The sequence below is a fragment of the Sus scrofa genome, chromosome 1, assembly GCF_054392235.1.
Source record: "Sus scrofa isolate SSC_HxYL_T2T_F1_AM1 chromosome 1, Sscrofa_HxYL_maternal_Yorkshire_Landrace_v2.0, whole genome shotgun sequence".
NCBI classification, from domain to species: Eukaryota; Metazoa; Chordata; class Mammalia; order Artiodactyla; family Suidae; genus Sus; species Sus scrofa.
In genome coordinates this window covers 149,600,456-149,618,569 of record NC_139383.1, presented here as the reverse complement: position 1 = coordinate 149,618,569, position 18,114 = coordinate 149,600,456, and the positions used below count along the sequence as shown (strand labels likewise).

The 18,114-nt window shown below is 40.1% G+C and overlaps 1 protein-coding gene and 1 non-coding gene across 3 annotated transcripts in view; both read left to right on the top strand.

Moving 5' to 3' along the window:
• GABRG3 (gamma-aminobutyric acid type A receptor subunit gamma3) overlaps window positions 1-18,114 on the top strand; it is a 612,638-nt gene that overhangs the window by 150,582 nt on the left and 443,942 nt on the right. The window lies entirely within an intron of this gene.
• Window positions 12,024-12,130, top strand: LOC146406432 (U6 spliceosomal RNA). Its single transcript, XR_014833352.1, has one exon. It is a non-coding gene; the product is annotated as a U6 spliceosomal RNA (small nuclear RNA).

Sequence of the window (18,114 nt, the reverse complement as noted above, 5' to 3'; positions counted from 1 at the left end):
ATACATTTTCAGCAACTAAACCTTTGAAATTTTGACAGTTCCCTTTCTTCTATCAAGAACCTGTGGATGGGGAATCAGATAAAGGAATGTTTGTGCATCTGTGGATGTCTGTCACCATTCCAGGCAACACGTAATGAAATGCCCCCTGAGGGTGGCGGGCGAGAGGGGCTACCTGGAGTAGGCGGACACCCTCACCCCACCCCCTGGCAGACTGCTCTTGTTGAGGATGGGGCATGGACCAAGCTTCTCTGAGCTGGTCAGAAGTTGGTGTAGACCATGGTGCATGAGACCAAGCCCTGGACAATGTGCATCATGACCTAAGTGAGCTTAAGGCTCTGCTTCCTTATCTGAAAATGAGGGCAATAATTATTATTCAGCCTCCTTGACCAGGACTTATTGGAATCCAAGGAATAATATGCATAGAAGCATGTTTCAGATTGGAAAGTCCTCTACAGTGGAAAGGTGTTAAAACTGTACTACAAAAAGGATATTATAGTAACAGTGTTTTAATATATACATTCAAGTTTGTTGGACAAATAAATCTCTTTTCAAGGGATAGTTTATTTAAATTGCTACTTCTTAAGCAAAGCACAAAACAAATGGATTTGCTTATTTTTGACATAGTTAAAATTTGATCTTTGCATGGGTCTCCAGTCTCTCTGTTGGGGATCTTGAGCCCCCAGGGGTGTCTGTCCTGGGTTCTCTGGTCCCAGGCCAGCTGATATTCTTGTCTCCCCGCCATATCTGCACACCTCTGTCCATACCCAGGTTTTCAGGACAAACGGAGGCCCAAGACATTCCACCCCTCCAGGAAGTCAGGATTTCCTTCCCGCAAGAGCTTCCATAGGCACAAGTAAGCTACAGGGTGACTAAGCCACTGCTGTGGGCATGAGGCTGGACAGAGCACCGCATCCTCCAGCCACTCCCATGCCCAAGGTAGCTCTTCCAGGGACCCCAGACATCTCCCAACCAGAGTTGATTCAGCTGGAGCCAATCACAGTTACACTTGATGCCAGGTGAAGCTAAACTTCAGTGGAGCAGAGTGAACATTGGGCACTGAGACCTTGCTGAGGTGAGAGGTGGGTCCTGCAGGCTGAGGTCAGGGAGGGGCTGCGGCCAGATGCCCGGATCACTTTCCACTTTCCAGCCTCTGTCCGGATTCTTTTTTTTTTTTCTTTTTTTTTTTCCTTGAGCTCTGTGGTGCTTATTTATTCACTAAACATGTATTGGTGACCTAGACATTCCAGACCCCTCTTGGGGTGCTGGGAATGTAGCAGTGAGAAAACAATGTCCTTGTGCTCCCAGACATTCTATTCTAAGGTATGGGATGAGACAGTTTTAAAGGAAAACAAGAGTATAATATGACAACTGGTGGTAAAGTCTATGTGGAAAAATATGAATTCTAAGTGTTAAAAGCAGAGAGAGGGAATAAGGAGGCTCTGATGTGTGTATGTGTCTGTGATTGTATTTGTGTGTGCAAGTGTGTTTGTGTGTGTTGAGTGTGTGTGTCTGTGTGTCTGTGTGTGTGCATGTGTGTGTGAGCCACTGAAGTGGCTGAGAGACACCTGTGTGACTCTGGAGAAATGGCACTCCAGTTGGAAACAGATTTCTGAGGCAGGGACACTCTGGAGAACAGCCAGAGAACTCATGTGTGTGGAGGAGAGGAGCAAAGGAGTAGGATGGACTTAGAGGAGCCAACCTTGTCATGGGGGCCTCCAGGGCCCTGTGAAGACCTGGAAGAAGAGACATTGTCTTCCGTCTAGGAGGAGTGATGCTCTGAGGGCAGGAAAGTAGGAGGGCTGCTGACGGAGGGGGTTTTCCTCTGGCCACCTGGGGTGCAGTGTGCTGAGCAGAAAAGCAGATGCTGTTGCCTTCTGCAATACAGGACAAAGCGGAGAGAGGGGGGTGCAAGTGATTCATGGGAACACAAGGGGAGGGCCCCTGAATTCCACTTGGGAGGGAGGGAAATGAGGTCTTGGAGAGGTCTGAGGAATCAAGGCTGATGAGCAGACTGGAGGGTTTGTGGGGATCTCAGGCTGGTTGATTGTCCTTTCCCCACTTAAGGTCTTGGCATTCTTGTCAAAAATAAATTGACGATATATATGTAGGTTTATTTCTGGGCTCTCTTTTCTGTCCCATTAGTCTGTGTGCCTGTTGTCTATATCTCTGTTTCTGTGTCTCTTCCATTGGTCTTCATACCAATATCACACTGCTTTTTTATTACTGTTAACATTGTAGTAAGTTTGGATATTAGGAAATGTGAGACTGCCAACTTTGTTCTTTTCTTTACCAATTTTGGCCCTTTGGGTCCCTTGAGATTCCATATGAATTTTGGAATGAGTTTTTCTGTTCCTGTGAAAATAACTCATTGAGCTTTTGATACAGCTGCATTGAGTCTGTAGCTCACTCTGAGTAGCGTGGACAATTTTAACAATAGTAAATCTTCCGTTCCATGAGCGTGGCCTGTGTTTCCATTTATTTACATCATCTTTGATTTCTTTCACTGTAGTTGTCAGTGTTGAAATCTTTCACCTCTTTGGTTAAGTGATTACTGTTTTGTTATTTTTATTTTTTGTCTTTTTGCCATTTTCTAGGGCCGCTTCCTGTGGCATATGGAGGTTCCCATGCTAGGGGTCGAATCGGAGCTGTAGCCACTGGCCTACACCACAGCTCACAGCAACACTGGATCCTTAACCCACTGAGCAAAGCCAGGGATCAAACCCAGCAACCTCGTGGTTCCTAGTCGGATTCGTTAACCACTGAGCCACGATGGGAACTCCATACTGTTTTGTTATTTTTGATGCTATTTTAAAGTAAACTTGTTTTCTTAATTTCCTTTTCAGATTGTTGATTGTTAATATGTAGAAATGTAACTGAATTTTGTCTGTTGACTTTGCTGAATTCATTTATTAACTTTTTTGGGACAATTTTTAAGGTTTTCTATGTATAAGATACTATCATCTGCAAGTAGAAATAATTTTACTTTCTTTGCTCCAAGTTGGATGCCTTTTATTTCTTTTTCTTACTTAAGTGTTCTGGCTAGAAATTCAAGTACTATGTTCAATGGAAGTAGTAAAAACAGGCATCCCTGCCTTGTTCCTGATCCTACAGGAAAATTTTTATGTTTTTCACCATTGAATATAATGTTTTCTGTGGACTTTTCATATATGCCTCTTGTTATGCTGAGATAGTTTCCCTCTATTCCTAGTTTTTGAGTGGGATTTGTTCTTTTTTTGTCATGAAAAAGTGTTTAATTTTGTCAAATGCTTTATCTGCACCAATTGAGATGATCATATTCCCCCCACTGCATTATATTAATGTTTACATTGATAAATTTTCTTACCTTGAATCATCCGTGCATTCCAGGAATAAGTCTCACTTGGTCGTGATGTATAAACATTTTACTATGCTTCTAATTTGCTTTGATAGTGTTTTTTTGAGGAGTTTTGCACCAGTGTTCATAAGGGATGTTGGTCTGTAATTTTTTTTCTTATAGTGTCTTTGACTTGGGTGTCAGGATAATGCTGGCCTCAGAGAATGAGTTAGGAGATGTTCCCTCCTCTTTAATTTTTGGAAAATGTTTGAGAAAGATTGGTGTCAGAGCTCCTGTTGTGGCACAGTAGAAATGAATCTGATTAGTATCACTGAGGCCTTCCTTGCTCAGTGGGTCTGGGATCTGGTGTTGCCCTGAGCTGTTGTATAGGTCACAGACGTGGCTCAGATCCTGCATGGCTGTAGCTGTGTCCAGTAGCTGTTAACTCTGATTTGATCCCTAGCCTGGGAACTTCCTTATGCCACAGGTGTGGCTCTAAAAAGCAAAGAAAAAAAAAAAGGAAAGATTGGTGTTAATTTTTTAAATGTTTGCTAAAATTCACCAGTGAAGCTGTCAGGCCCACCCTGTTCTTTATCAGGAGTTTTTTTGTTTTGTTTTGTTTTTTTAAAATACTGATTCAGTCTCTTTACTAGTTTTAAGTCTATTCACTTTCTATTTATTTTTGATGTAGTCTTTGTAGGTTTTGTGTTTCCAGAAAAATTTTCCGTATTATCTACATTATCTAATTTGATGTACAGTTGTTCATAGTATTCTTTATAAACCTTTTTATTTCTTTAGAAAAAGTAATAATGTCCTCATTTTCATTTCTGACTTTAGAAATTTGTCCTTTCAAAGGATCAATCCTTGATTTCAGTGACTTCCTTTTATTGTGCTTCTATTCTCTATTTCATTTATCTCTGCTGTAATCTTTATTTTTACTTTCCTTCTGTTAGCTTTGGTTCCTGTTTGTTCTTTTTTACTTTCACAAGTTGTAAAGTTAGTTTATTGACTTGAGATCTTTCTTGTTTTTCCATGTGTTTATAGCTGTAAAATTTCTCCTTAACACTGCATTCTATAAGTTTTGGTATATTGTGTTTTTGTTTTCATTTGTTTCTAAGTATTTTCTAACTTTCCTTGTGATTCCTTTCTTGATTCATTGGTTGTTTAAAGTGTGCTGTTTAACTTCCACAGTTGTTAAAATTTTTCAGTTTTCCTTCTGTTACTGTCTAATTTCATCCCATTGTGGTTGGAGATGATACTTTGTATTACTCTTTTCACTTTCAATCTCTTTGTGTGCTTAGATCACAAGTGCTTCATCCCTTATAGACAGCATATAGTTGAAGCATGTGTTTACCCACTCTGTTATTCTCTGTCTTTTGACTGAGTTTAAAGATTTAAAGTAATTAATGATTTAAAAAAAACCTTACCTCTATCCATTTTCTCTTTCTTTTCTGTTTGCTTTATAGCTCCTTTCTCTCTCATTTCCTCATTACTATCTTCTTTTGTGCTTTTAGATGATTTTTTTTGGTAGTGAAATGTTGAAATTCATTTTTCATATCTTCTTGTATGTATTCTATAGTTTGTTTCTATATGGTCATCCTGATGATTCATGTAACATCCTAAAGCAACAAGACTAGTTTTTACTTTATATCTGCTTACCTTCAATAACATACAAAAACTCTATTCCTTTACAGGTTTGTTCCCAATTCTTTTAGTTCTTTATGTCACAAAATTACTTCTCTATACATGGTATGCCCCAAAACATAAACTATTTTTTAAATTAAATTTTATTGGAGTATAGTTGACTTATGATGTTTTGTTAGTTTCAGGTATACAGCCAAGTGAATCAGTTATACATATGCGTATATCCATTTCTTTTCAGATTATTTTCCCATATAGGTTATTACACATTATTGAGTAGATTTCCCTGTGCTTTACAATAGGTTCTTCTTAATCCTCTATTTTATATATAGTAGTGTGTATATGTTAATCCCAATCTCCTATTTTATCCCCCGACATACAGAGTTTCCCCTTTGGTAATCATAATTTTGGTTTCCACATCTTTGATTGTGTTTCTGCTTGGTAAATAAGTTCTTTTGTATCATTTTTATTAGATTTCACAAATTTAGTGATCTCATATGATATTTGTCTTTTTCTGCCTGACTTACTTCACTTAGTATGATAATTTCTAATTCCATCCATGTTACTGCAAATTGAATTATTTCATTCCTTTTTTGGCTAATATTCTCTCTCTATTTCTCTCTCTCTATATATATATATTCCATATGCCACATCTTCATTATTCATTCCTTTGTCATTGGACATTTAGGTTGCTTCAATGACTTGTATCTTTTCAAATTATGGTTTTCTCCAGGTATATGCCCGGAAGTGGGATATCTGTCTCATATGGTAATTCCATATTTAGTTTTTTAAGGAATCTCCATATGTTCTCCATAGTGGTTGTACCTATTTACATTTCCACCAACAGTATAGAAGAGTTCCCTTTTCTCCACATCCTTTCTAGCATTTATTCTTTGTAGACTTTCTTCTTTTTTTTTTTTTTTTTGTCTTTTGTCTTTTATCTTTTTAGGGCCGCACCTGCAGCATTTGGAGGTTCCCAGGCTAGGGATCTAATCAGAACTACAGCTGCTGGCCTATACCAGAGCAATAGCAACACTGGATTTGAGCCGTGTCTGTGACCTACACCACAGCTCACGGCAATGCTGGCTCCTTAACCCACTGAACAAGGGCAGGGATCAAAACCCCTGTCCTCATGGATACTAGTGGGGCTCGTTACCACTGAGGCACAATGGGAACTCCCTCTGACTGTTTTTTAATTGTTTTGTTTGTTTGTTTTTTTGATATAAAGCTGTATGTGATGTTTGTGTGTTTTGGAGAGTAATCACTTGTTGGTTACTTTGTTTGCAAACAGTTTCTCCCATTTCTGTGGGTTGTCTTTTTGTTTTGTTTTTATAGTTTCCTTTGGTGTGCAAAAGCTTTTAAGTTTAATTAGGTCCCATTTGTTTATTTTTGTTTTTATTGTCATTACTTTAGAAAGTGGATCAAAAAAGATATTGCTGCAATTTATGTCAAAGAGTGTTCTGCCTATGTTTTCCTCTAAGCTTTTTATGGTATCTGGCCTTAGATTTAGGTCTTTAGTCCATTTTGTATTTATTTTTGTGTATAGTGTGAGAGGATGTTCTAATTTCATTCTTCTACATTTTTAAAAATTTAAAGTTAATATTTTTCAATTTAAAAATTAAAACTTTAAATTATAATTTAAAATTTTAATTTAAAAATATATTATTCTTAAATTATGCAGGAAACAAGTTTTGGAGTTATACATCAAGTGGATAGTGATACTAACTTTTAGACTAATAATTGTTATTTCTTTTCTTTAAACGTATATTAGCCTATGAAATCACATAGAAAACAGAAGTGCAGTTACAAACCATTGTTAGGATAACACTAGCCTCTATAAATGCCCATGCATTTACCTCTACTGAGATATTTATTTCTCCATACAGCTTCAAGTTACTATGTACTGTCTTTTCATTTCACCTTGTGGAACTCCCTTGGTTGAGAACTGAATGTTTGGATGTAATAATGTAGTTGCTCTGGAAATCAGATTCGTCTCTTCCCCAGAGTTTGCTGCTTTTTGTTATTGTTACTAATTATTATCCATGGTTTGGTTTGGTTTTGATTGCCATAGACTGTCCCTGTGGTGAGAATTAGTTTGATATGTAATACTAAGGTCTTCTCAGGTCTTTTCTGATTCTTTCCCTGGGCATGGTCCTTCACTTTCTCATTTACCCCACTCATACAGCTGTTTTTGAATGTCCTTGTTTTTATCTCTCTTATTTCTTAGGGCTGCACCCCCGGCATATGGAGGTTTCCAGGCTAGGGGTTGAAACAGAGTTGTAGCCGCTGGCCTATACCACAGCTCACAGCAACGCCAGATCCTTAACCCACTGAGCGAGGACATCAAACCTGTGTCCTCATGGATGCTAGTCAGATTCATTTCTTATGAGCCATGATGGGAACTCCAGGATGTCCTTGTTTCTAAATGTCTGTCTCCCAAAAGGGGAAAAAAGAAAAATAAAAGTTGGAAAAAAAGGTTGCTGGTCTTTGCAGTCCCCTGAAAGTCTTTCCAGCCAGAGAGAGAGGTACTTTCAACAGTGAGGGGAAGTACAACAACCATGCCTTCCCACCTTTTCCTCTGCACTTCTGTGATCAGAAGCGGCAGTCAGTGATCAGAGCACTAGATCCCCAGTATTTGGAAGACAGGGTCCCTTTTGCCTGTCCTGACTCCCACTAGCTATGTGTAGGCTGCTCTAGAAACATGTGTATAGATGCCCGTTATGAGGCTGAGGTAGAGGGTGTGTAGCTGCTCCTGTGCTAAGAGCTAAAACTGACTGGAGTGAATTGAAAGTTATCATCCAAGTCTTTCCTTGGAAGTTGCAAATCATCAGTAGATCTTAGATTTCCAAAATAATTACATCAGACAGATTTTGGCAGTGCAGTTGTTTTCTAGGTAGAGAAACAGATTTCTGGTGCTTCCTTCTCTACCATCTTTCCAGAATCCTCTTTATTTATTGTATTTTTTATTTGTATTTTCTTAGTAACTAATTATATTAAGCATCTTTTAATGTGCTTGTTGGCTGATTATATATATTCTTTGGAAAAATATCTATTTAAATTCTTTGACCATTTTGAAAATTGTGTTGTCTTTTTAATGTTGAGGTGTAAGAGGTTTTTTTTTTTTTTAATATATATCCTGGATAATAGACCCTTATCAAAATCATGATTTTTAAATATTTTCTCTCATTCTGTGTCTTATCTTTTAACTCTCTTGGTAATTGTCCATTGATGCACAAAATTTTTTCATTTTGATAAAGTCAGATTTATGTTTTTCTTTTGTTGTTTGTGCTTTCAATAATAAAGAGAATCTATGTTAGTGAAAATATATTTCTGTATTTTCTTCTTAAAGTTTGATAGCTGTGGATCTTAAATTTAGGATCTTCATCTTGAGTTAATTTTTGTATATGGCGTGAGGTAAAAGTCAAACTTCATTCTTTCACATGTGTGTATCCAGTTGTCCCAGCACCATTTACTGAAGACTGTTCTTTCCCCATTGAGTGGTATTGGCACACTAGTTTAAAATCAATTGATTGTAGATATACAGATTTATTTCTGGACTCTCAGTTCTATTCTATTGATCCATATGTCTGTCCTTATGCCAGTATGATGCTTTTTCATTGACTGTACTTTATAGTAAGTTTTCAAATGAGGACATGTGAGGCCTCAAAATTTGTTCTTCTTTTACGTTATTTTTTTGGCTATTTGGGAGATGCCTTGAAATTCCATGTGTATTTTCTATTTTTGCAAAAAAAGGCCCTTGGGATTTTGGTAAAGATTGCATTGGATCTGTAGATTGGTTTGGATAATATTGGCGTCTTAACAGTATTACATGTTCCATTACATGCACATAGGGTTTCTTTTCACTTCTTGTGTCTTCCTTAATTTATTTCAGCAATGTTTTATAATTTTCAGTATAGAAGACTTGCATCTCCCTGGTTAAATTTATTCCTTGGTTAAATTTATTTTGATGCTATTTCAAGTAGAATTCTCTTTTTAATCATCTCTTCAGGATCTTATTGCTAGTGCAGAGAAGTACAACTAATTTTTGATAAATTGGTCTTATATCCTACAACAATGCATTTGAAATTATTTATTAGCTCAAACATTGTGTGTGTGTGTTCTATAGGATTTTCCACATATAAGATAAGGTCATCTGTACATAGAGATAGTTTTACTTCCTTCTTTCCAATTTGGATGCCTTTTATTCATTTTTTTGCTTAATTGCTCTGGCTGAAAGTTCCAGTGCAGTGTTGCTTGAAAGTGGCAAAATTCGGCATCCTTGATCTATTAGTGAGTTTTTGATTTTAGGGAGAAAGCTTTCAGTGTTTTGTCTTTGAGTTTGATGTTAGCTGTGGGTTTTTCATATATGCCTTTTATAATTTTGAGGAAATTCTATTTATAGTTTAATGAGTTGTTTTATTATTAAAAACTACATTTTGGCAATTGCCTTTGCTGTGTCAATTGAGATGCTTGTGTAAATTATTTTCTTTATTCTCTTAATCTGGTGTATTACACTAATTTTTGTATGTTGAACTTGCATTGCATTCCTATGATAAATCTCACTTGATGATGAGAGATAAAACCTTTAATATGCTACTGCACTCATTTTGCTGGTATTTTGTTAAGAATTTTTGCCTGCCTATTCATAAGGGATATTGTTCTGTAGTTTTCTTTTCTTGTGATATCTTCGTCTGACTTTGTAATGATGACCTTATAGAATGAGTTAGAAAGTATTCCCTCCCCTTTTATTTTTGGAAAAGTTTGAAAAAGATTGATGTTAATATTTTAAATATTTGGCAGAATTCATGCATGAAACCATCTATTTCTGGCCTTTTCATTGCTGGAAGATTTTGATTGTTGATCTACCGTTTTTACTTGTCCTGAGTCTATGCAGATTTTTTTACTTTCTTTGTGAATCAACCCCTTGCATCAGCCCTGTTAGGTCAAAACCAACAAACACAATTTCCTGGAAATAAGGTCTCTTCTGCTCTCTCCAGCACCAGGTCCCCACAGGGACACATGGGCTATTATCTTTAAGACTGATGCTGCACTGGGGAGGAGGGTTGGCCTAGATAGATGAAAATGCCACAGCTCTCTCCTGCCCTGTTCCCATGGACCTCCTTCATGGTTAGGTGTTCACTCAGTTACTGCCAACCTTTCACTAGCTTTGAGAATTCTGATAAGGTTGATGCTGGCAATTTTTTCCAAGTTTTTCTATTTTCTTGGAAAGGATGCTCCAAGGTCTGTACTCTGCCATTTTTGGTGATTCAGTGCTATCAAATACACTTATGATACATAGTGAAGTCTTCTCAAACATCAGTTCTTTTAATCTAGAATTTCAAACATTCTCATCTTTTTTCTGTCTTATATGAATCCCTCCATGACATTCGTTAACCCATGACTTCTGTCTGGGTCACATTGCATCCGCTAATACACCAGCCATTTTATTTTCACAACTTGGTCTACGAGCTTTTCATTTCTTTTATTTACAGAAATGGAGACCGTTTACTTTAGGGGCCTCTGTCCCTCAGATTTGAGCCTTGTTAAGGATGTTTTTTGTGTGTGTGAGTTTTCATTATATGTGCAGTGTGACAGAGTGCCTTTCTCACTTGATTTCTCTAATATCAAATTTCGACAAGAGCCTGAGTCACCTTTATACACCTCTCCTGCTTTCCCCTTCCACTTTCTGAGACCTCATCCTGTCTCGACATGCCTTCATTTGGCGGTTGTTCCTAACATATAGCCACTGTGTAAGGATCCGTAACACACTTTGTGGTTTTTCTTGTTTGCGCCAGAAACCAGTTGGTGTTCTGGAGGCTCAGAATAGTGCTTTCCAGTCCACGTGGATTGGTTGTACTCAGTCTCCGAAGATCTAGTGCTGGTGAGAATGGCAGACAGTCCTGCCATGGAAAGAGGGACGTTCTTATCAAACATTTGTTTCCTTTGCCTGCAGGTTGAATGATAGCATTTTTGGAATAGAAGGTGATCTTTGAAATGGTCTGTCCAGTGTCTTCCTTGTATAGATTAAGGAAAGCATTCCCAAAGGTCCATCAGCTGGCAGATCCCTCCCCTTCGTAATACACCCCCTGTATTACCACTGTTGTTAATTCCCTCATCTAGAGGGTCCTTCTCCATGGTTTTCCCAAAGTCCTGTCTGGTAGCTAGAATTTCAGATTCCTGTGTGGTGCATTTTATTTTATTTTTCATTTCATTTCATTTCATTTCTTTCTTTTTTGGCCACACCCATACCGTATGGAAGTTCCTGGGCCAGGGATCGAATCTGAGCTGCAGCTGCAGCCTATACCACAGCTGTGGCAATGCCAAATCCTTAACTGCTGCACCACAATAGGAACTCCCTGTGGTGCAATTAAAGGCAGCTGAGAAAGTACCTCCTCTCCTAAGGTTTTCTTCATATCTTTCTCTAGTCCTCTCCATTCCTCTAGATCTGTAGCTGTCAATATGAATGAGAGTATATCCTCAGGAGGGGTGGCTTACCCAGTGCATTGGTGTCTAAGGAGAAAACCTTGGACTGAGGTCTGCAGCAGGAGAGGAAAGGACTGTATAAGCAAAGAGGGAACAAACCAAAGGCTCATGCAGCCGGGTTGGAGAGCCAGAGGCAGGAGATCCAGTGATCAAGTGGGAGGAGCTCGGCCAGGCCCTCTCTGGTCACATCCTGTCTTTGCCCTTTACTGCTGTGTGACCTTGGGCAGACCACCCACATGCACTGCACCTCAGTTTCCTCATCTGTACCATGGGAATAATAAATAATAGGATTAGTGAGAAAATATATGAAGTTCCTAGGACAGTACATTAAGTGAGTGTTAGCTATGGTTACTTCATAATCGCTGCTCTGGAACCTGTGATGAGCACCGCGGCTCCCGGCTGGGTTTGGGGATTCTTCCTACCAGGGTGCACGAATCCCAGCCCCATGTGCCTTTCCTTTATTGCTGCTGTTTACTCTACTGTTGGATGTACAGAAAGGTTACATATGCTGATGGCCAGGATGTTTCTGTGAGAAGAAATTCCTCTAGAAATTTTACTTTTAAAAATTTTTAAAGATACCAGGTTGGTGCTCATTTTGGCAGCACATAGACTAAAATTGGAATGATACAGAGAAGATTAGCAGGGCCTCTGCATAAGGATGACATGCAAATTCATGAAGTGCTCCATATTTAGGGGAGGATTAGCAGATGCAAACTATTATAAATAGGATGGATAAACATCAAGGTCCTTCTGTAGCGCATAGGGAACTGTATTCAATATCCAGTGATAAACCATAATGGAAAAAAATATAAAAAAGAATATATATATAAATATATATATATATGTAAACACACAGACATATATATATGTATATATATAACTGAGTCACTTTGCTATACTGCAGAAATTAACTCAACATTGTAAATAAACTATACTTCTATAAAATAAATTTAAAAACCCTGAAGATACCAGGTTGGACAACTTTGGTACCAGTGTTTGGACACTCAATCTAGAAACCCAACTGTCCATATTACAGAGTCTCAAGAAGTCAGGAGTTTGACTTAAAGAGCCACAAGAGGGAACTCCAAATGTTATTGACACTATTGTACCTTCTGAGGTGGAGGTCCCCTCAGTGTATTAATGCACTTGTTAATGTCTTACTTTATGTCTAGGGGGTGGGCACAGAAATGTATTGGCTCAAATTTAGTCATATTGCCCGGTTCCAAGGCCGACTCTGTGGAATCTTGAGCAAGTGGGTAACCTTGTCAACTCTGGGTCTCCTTTAAAATAGGAAGATGATAATTCTTTCCGCAGTGTTCTGACATCTGCAGTTGGTTTCATGCATGCAAATCACATATCAAAGTTCTTGGCACATAGGAAACACACACAATTAGCATTACTCAGGACAGGCCACAGACCTTTGCTAAGCTGACTGTTTTCATGTGCCCACCCTGGGCTCTGAGCCAGGACTCAGGCACTCCACCCTCCCTTCCCATTTCAATGGGGTTATCAGTTATTCAGAGATTGCAAGGGTTACTCTTACTTCCCTATTATTTCCCTGTTATTCCTTTGGAAACCAGGACTCAGAAACTGAACACATTTATTCAAAGCAGGTAGGGGGACAGGGATTGCAAATAAGGACTGTCAGACTCCGGAGCTTTTCATAGTACCACATTGCTTTTTTGTTGTTGTTATTGTTGTTTTATTTTTTGGCTGTTCCTGAGGCATGTGGAAGTTTTACAGGCCAGGGATTGAACCCACACCACAGCAGCGACCCGAGCTGCTGCAATGACACCACCAGGGAGTTCCCACATTGCCTTCTTGAAGTGTTGTCTGCCGCTGATACTTGCAACTTGCCTCATCTAGCAAGCAGCAATCCTCAGTCTCAACTAAGGAAAATAGATGGTTGCATTGCAGTCTTATTTCCTGAGTTCTAAGAGAAGCCCCTGACCCTGGGGAGAGGATGCCCAGATTCTAGAGACCCAGAGCACATAGGTGGATTGGCCATAGTTCTGCTGCGAGCAGGGAGAGACAGATGCCTTCTTATTTGGTGTGGTGGGGCCTAAGAACATTTCTATCCCTTGTGTTTATTCTACACTTAAAAGGTAATTTGAAAAACATCCACCATGAAAATTATTCTCTAGGAGTTCCCGTGGTGGCTCAGTACTTAACGAATCCGACTAGGAACCATCCGGTTGCAGGTTTGATACCTGGCCTTGCTCAGTGGGTTAAGGATCTGGCATTGCTGTGAGCTGTGGTGTAGGTCGAAGACACGGCTCTGATCCTGAGTTGATTTGGCTGTGGCGTAGGTTGGCGGCTACAGCTCTGATTAGACTCCTAGTCTGGGAACTTCCACATGCTGTGGGATCGGCCCTAGAAAAGGCAAAAAGACGAAAAAAAAATGTTCTCTGATCACCAAAGTATTTTAAATATTTACTGTTGAAATTTGAAAATATATAAAAACACAGAGAAGGAAAAACAAATCCTAAATATCACCACTTACATTTTGGAATATAGTTTTCCAGATATATGCGTGATGACAACACATACACACACATATACGTGTATAGTTTGTACTGGAGGTAGTGTTTTTAGTCAGCTTTTCCCACAAATACATCATAAGTACCTGTGTCATTAACTTCTATACCATCTTTTCTTACAGCCATGAGTCAAATTTTTGACCTCCATATGGAACCTTGACAGTCTCAACTGAGAGACCGGGATCTCTGCAAACAAGCAGTGTAATACTGGCTTGTCTGTCATTATCAATGTCTCCAGTTGTAAATTAAAAAAAAAAAAAAAATGAAGGGTCAGTTAATTCCATAGGGACCAGACTTAGCCTGTCTTTACATCATCATATTGACAGTGTCCAGCTCATGCTTCTTTGTAGCTGGCTGTCAGCAACTCTGTCGAGTGAAGGCCTCAATACACTTATTTTGGCTAATGTGCCTGGATATAGGTATGGAGCTTTATAGGACAAATATGCAGACACATACACACACCTTTTATTGTTGGTTCTTTTTTTTTTTTTTTTTTTTTTGTCTTTTTAGGGCTGCACCCATGGCACATGGAGGTTCCCAGGGTAGGGGTCAAATTGGAGCCACAGCTGCTGGCCTACACCGCAGCCACAGCAACGCAGGATCTGAGCCACATCTGTGACCTACACCACAGCTCATGGCAATGCCGGATCCTCAATCCACTGAGGAAGGCCAGGGATTGAACCCACGTCCCCATGGCTGCCATTTGGGTTTGCTAACTGCTGAGCCATGACAGGAACTCCACATATGCCACATACACTTATATAAATAACGGCAACGGAGAGTTCTTGAAATCAAGACCTAGCCCATAATCACATCCTCCTTCTCTGCCTCACTGCCTATCACTTTCCTAACTCAGATGGGGGAAATTGAAACTTTCTCATTCTAAATGATCTTCTTTGGCTAGGCTTCCATCTCCTTTTAGGCATTTGGTGCTGTACTGTAGTGTAGTGGTATCTGACAGTGGAATCCCTTTCTTCTGGAATCACAGGCGTTTGTCTCTCATTACAATTCACAAAACTTCCCCGGAGCTCGTACTAATCACTTGCTAGCACTGAGTGAGGCCAAAGCCAAGGAAGGGAGACAGGGTAACTTGCTCCCCCATCTTTAACTAAATTTGGCTGTTTCCCTTGGGAGGCTGTGTTCTGTGGAGTCAGGGTTTGGGAATCTAGCCTCTGTGGAGGGGCCTCTTGGGGCTACCTTGAGGAGACATCCCAGACTCTTGTGTCTCCCCACCCTCTGCCTTCTGGCCAGACCGATGTACTTCCTTAAGGGGAAGCCAGAGAGGGTAGCCCCCACCCCATCCCCACCTTTCTGCTCTCCAGCTTCTCTGTTCACACCACTCTAGTCTTTGCACATGGATGCGGGCTCAGTGTCTGCCTGCACTCTGAGGCCGAATTCCTCCTGGCAGGAGAATTTCCCAGGGGGCCCACTTCCCCTCCTCTCTGCCCACTGTGGCTCCACTTCCCAACAGTTCAACTTGACCTGGATGATAACAGCAGATGAACAGCCACCATATGGTCAGCCTGGCAGGCTGAAGATTCTTACATTCAGAAATGCACCAATTCATCACGTCCCGTTCCCAGAGAAATATAGACAATCAGCTTACACACAATCATGCCAGATTATTCTTCCACGGACTCACAGTACATGCCATCACACAAAGCAGGGCTCTGGTTTCCATGTATTTCCTCTTCCTATTTGTCATTCAGTTGAACCGATATTCATCACATAAAATTGTGTCAAGGCCCTAGACTCTGTGTTCTGGTCAGAGAAAGTCTTGCCCTTCAAGAGCATCTAGTCTGGGTAGTGGCTAAAATGTACATGATAAACCAGGTGACATATTATGTCTCTTTTTTTATGTTGTCTTTTTTTTGTTTGTTTGTTTGTTTGCTATTTCTTGGGCCGCTCCTGCGGCATATGGAGGTTCCCAGGCTAGGGGTCGAATCGGAGCTATAGCCATCGGCCTACACCAGAACCACAGCAACGCGGGATCCGAGCCGTGTCTGCAACCTACACCACAGCTCACGGCAACGCCAGATCCTTAACCCACTGAGCAAGGCCAGGGATCGAACCTGCAACCTCATGGTTCTTAGTCGGATTTGTTAACCACTGCACCACGATGGGAACTCCTATGTTGTCTTTTTATAGCAAATTTATTGAGGTGTAAGTTATATGCTGTAAAAATGCACACATTTCAGATATTCAGTTTGGTAAGTGTAAAATATGAACCCATACACACACAAATGTATATATCTGTGTATCCACTGCCATAATCAAGATGTAGACTATCTTCATCATTCCAAAAGTTTCCTTTGTATCTCTTTACAGTCAACCCCCATCCCTGGCCATAGGGAATCCTGATCTGCTGTCTCTCTGTTGTGTTTTGGAGGCCAGGAGAAACTGGGTCTTGCAGCCGAGAGATGATGGATTGATTCTTCCCCTGTGCACTCATGGCTTTTGCATCTTTGGATCTTTTGAGGCAGAGCTGCAGAGCTGCAGAGCTGCAGAGCTGCAGAGCTGCAGGCTTAACTGTGTTAAGACAAGAATCTCTGGTCAAGAATAGGCAATTTTAAAGATGATCATACTAGGTAAGGTAAGTCAGACAAAGACAAATATATGACATCACTTATCCATGGCATTTAAAAAAATGAAACAAATGAACTTATTTACAAAACGGAAACAGACTCGCAGACATGGAAAACAAAGGTATAGTTACCAAAGAGGACAGGATAGGAGGGGGAGGGTTTGGGATAGGCAGAGGCACACTTTTGAATGTGGAATAGATGGTCAATGGAGACCTGCCCTATAGCACAGGAAACTCTATGCGATATTCTGTGATAACCTATATGGAAATGGGTATGTGTATGTGTATAACTGAATCACTTTGCTGGACAGCAGAAATTAACACAACACTGTAAATCAACCATACTTCAACAAAATTAATTTTTCAAAACGAATAGGCAATTTTAGACAAAGCATGGAATTAGAAATTGCGTTTACATGCCAGCACAAGTTCTGGGCATGTATTTTGTTTGTGTGTTTTCTGACATGGACAAATAACCATGAGATACTAATCTCTCTTTGTACGCTTATTTTTCAAATCGGGAACCACTTTCTAAATAATAAATACATTGAAATTCAGGCAGGAAAGAGACAAGGTTTAGATTCTGCTCATCTCCCTTTTGCATTGATTTTTGTTTCTCTATTGCTGAATTGTGTCTTTCTCTACATTAACATGTTCTTGAACCACAGGCTGATGTATTTTTTGCCTCAGTCCCATCTAATAGGTTCTTACCCCAGGCAGGTGCTTGCAGACTCTGTCCACTGCCTGGAACATAGAAATGTGAGTGATGCAGGAGGCTGTGTGGGGAAAGCCTGGGATGAGTGGGACAAAGTGCTTTGAAGCCAGGGGTATGGGCTAGTGGAGACCTTGGGGTACATAGAGGCATAGGACCTCTTTACCCTGGGGCACAGCCACATAGGTGGAAAGGGTTAGGAAGAAATAGACACAACTCTCTGCATTCACAGTTTTCCCAAGGCCTAGACTTTTTTTTTTTCCAGGTAGTTTTAGGCAGACTGTCCAGGGAGCTTAGAACAAGGGATAACACAGCAGTTAGCTCTAGTGCCACCATGTATATCATATCCAAAATGCCATGGATACACCCAGAACTCACACTTCATACAGTGAAGCAGGCAAATCACAACTTAATGAGAAGAGAAAAAGAAGAGATGCCAACACCAAGATAAGTAAGAATATAGTATGCAGAAGAAACACTCAAACAACTATATTTGAACGTGGGCAGGGTAATAGGACTGAAATGGAAAAAGTTCTCTGAGTTCTCTGCACGTCCCTCAGAGTGATAACTTGTCAGTACCAGTAGCCTGTAGACGATGCTAAGTTATTGCATTAGTTTGCTAGGGCTGCCCTGAAAGAGTACCACAGACTGGGTTCATTTCCTTACACTTCTGGAGGCTAGAAGGCCAAGGTGTGCACAGGGTTGGTTTCTCCCAAGGTCTCTCTCCTTGGCTTGTAGAAGGCCGTCTTCTCCCTGGGTCCTCATGTGGTCCTTCTGTGTAGGGTTTTGTCTGACTTTTTCTTAGAAGGATACCAGTCAAAATGGACTAGGGCAAACCGTA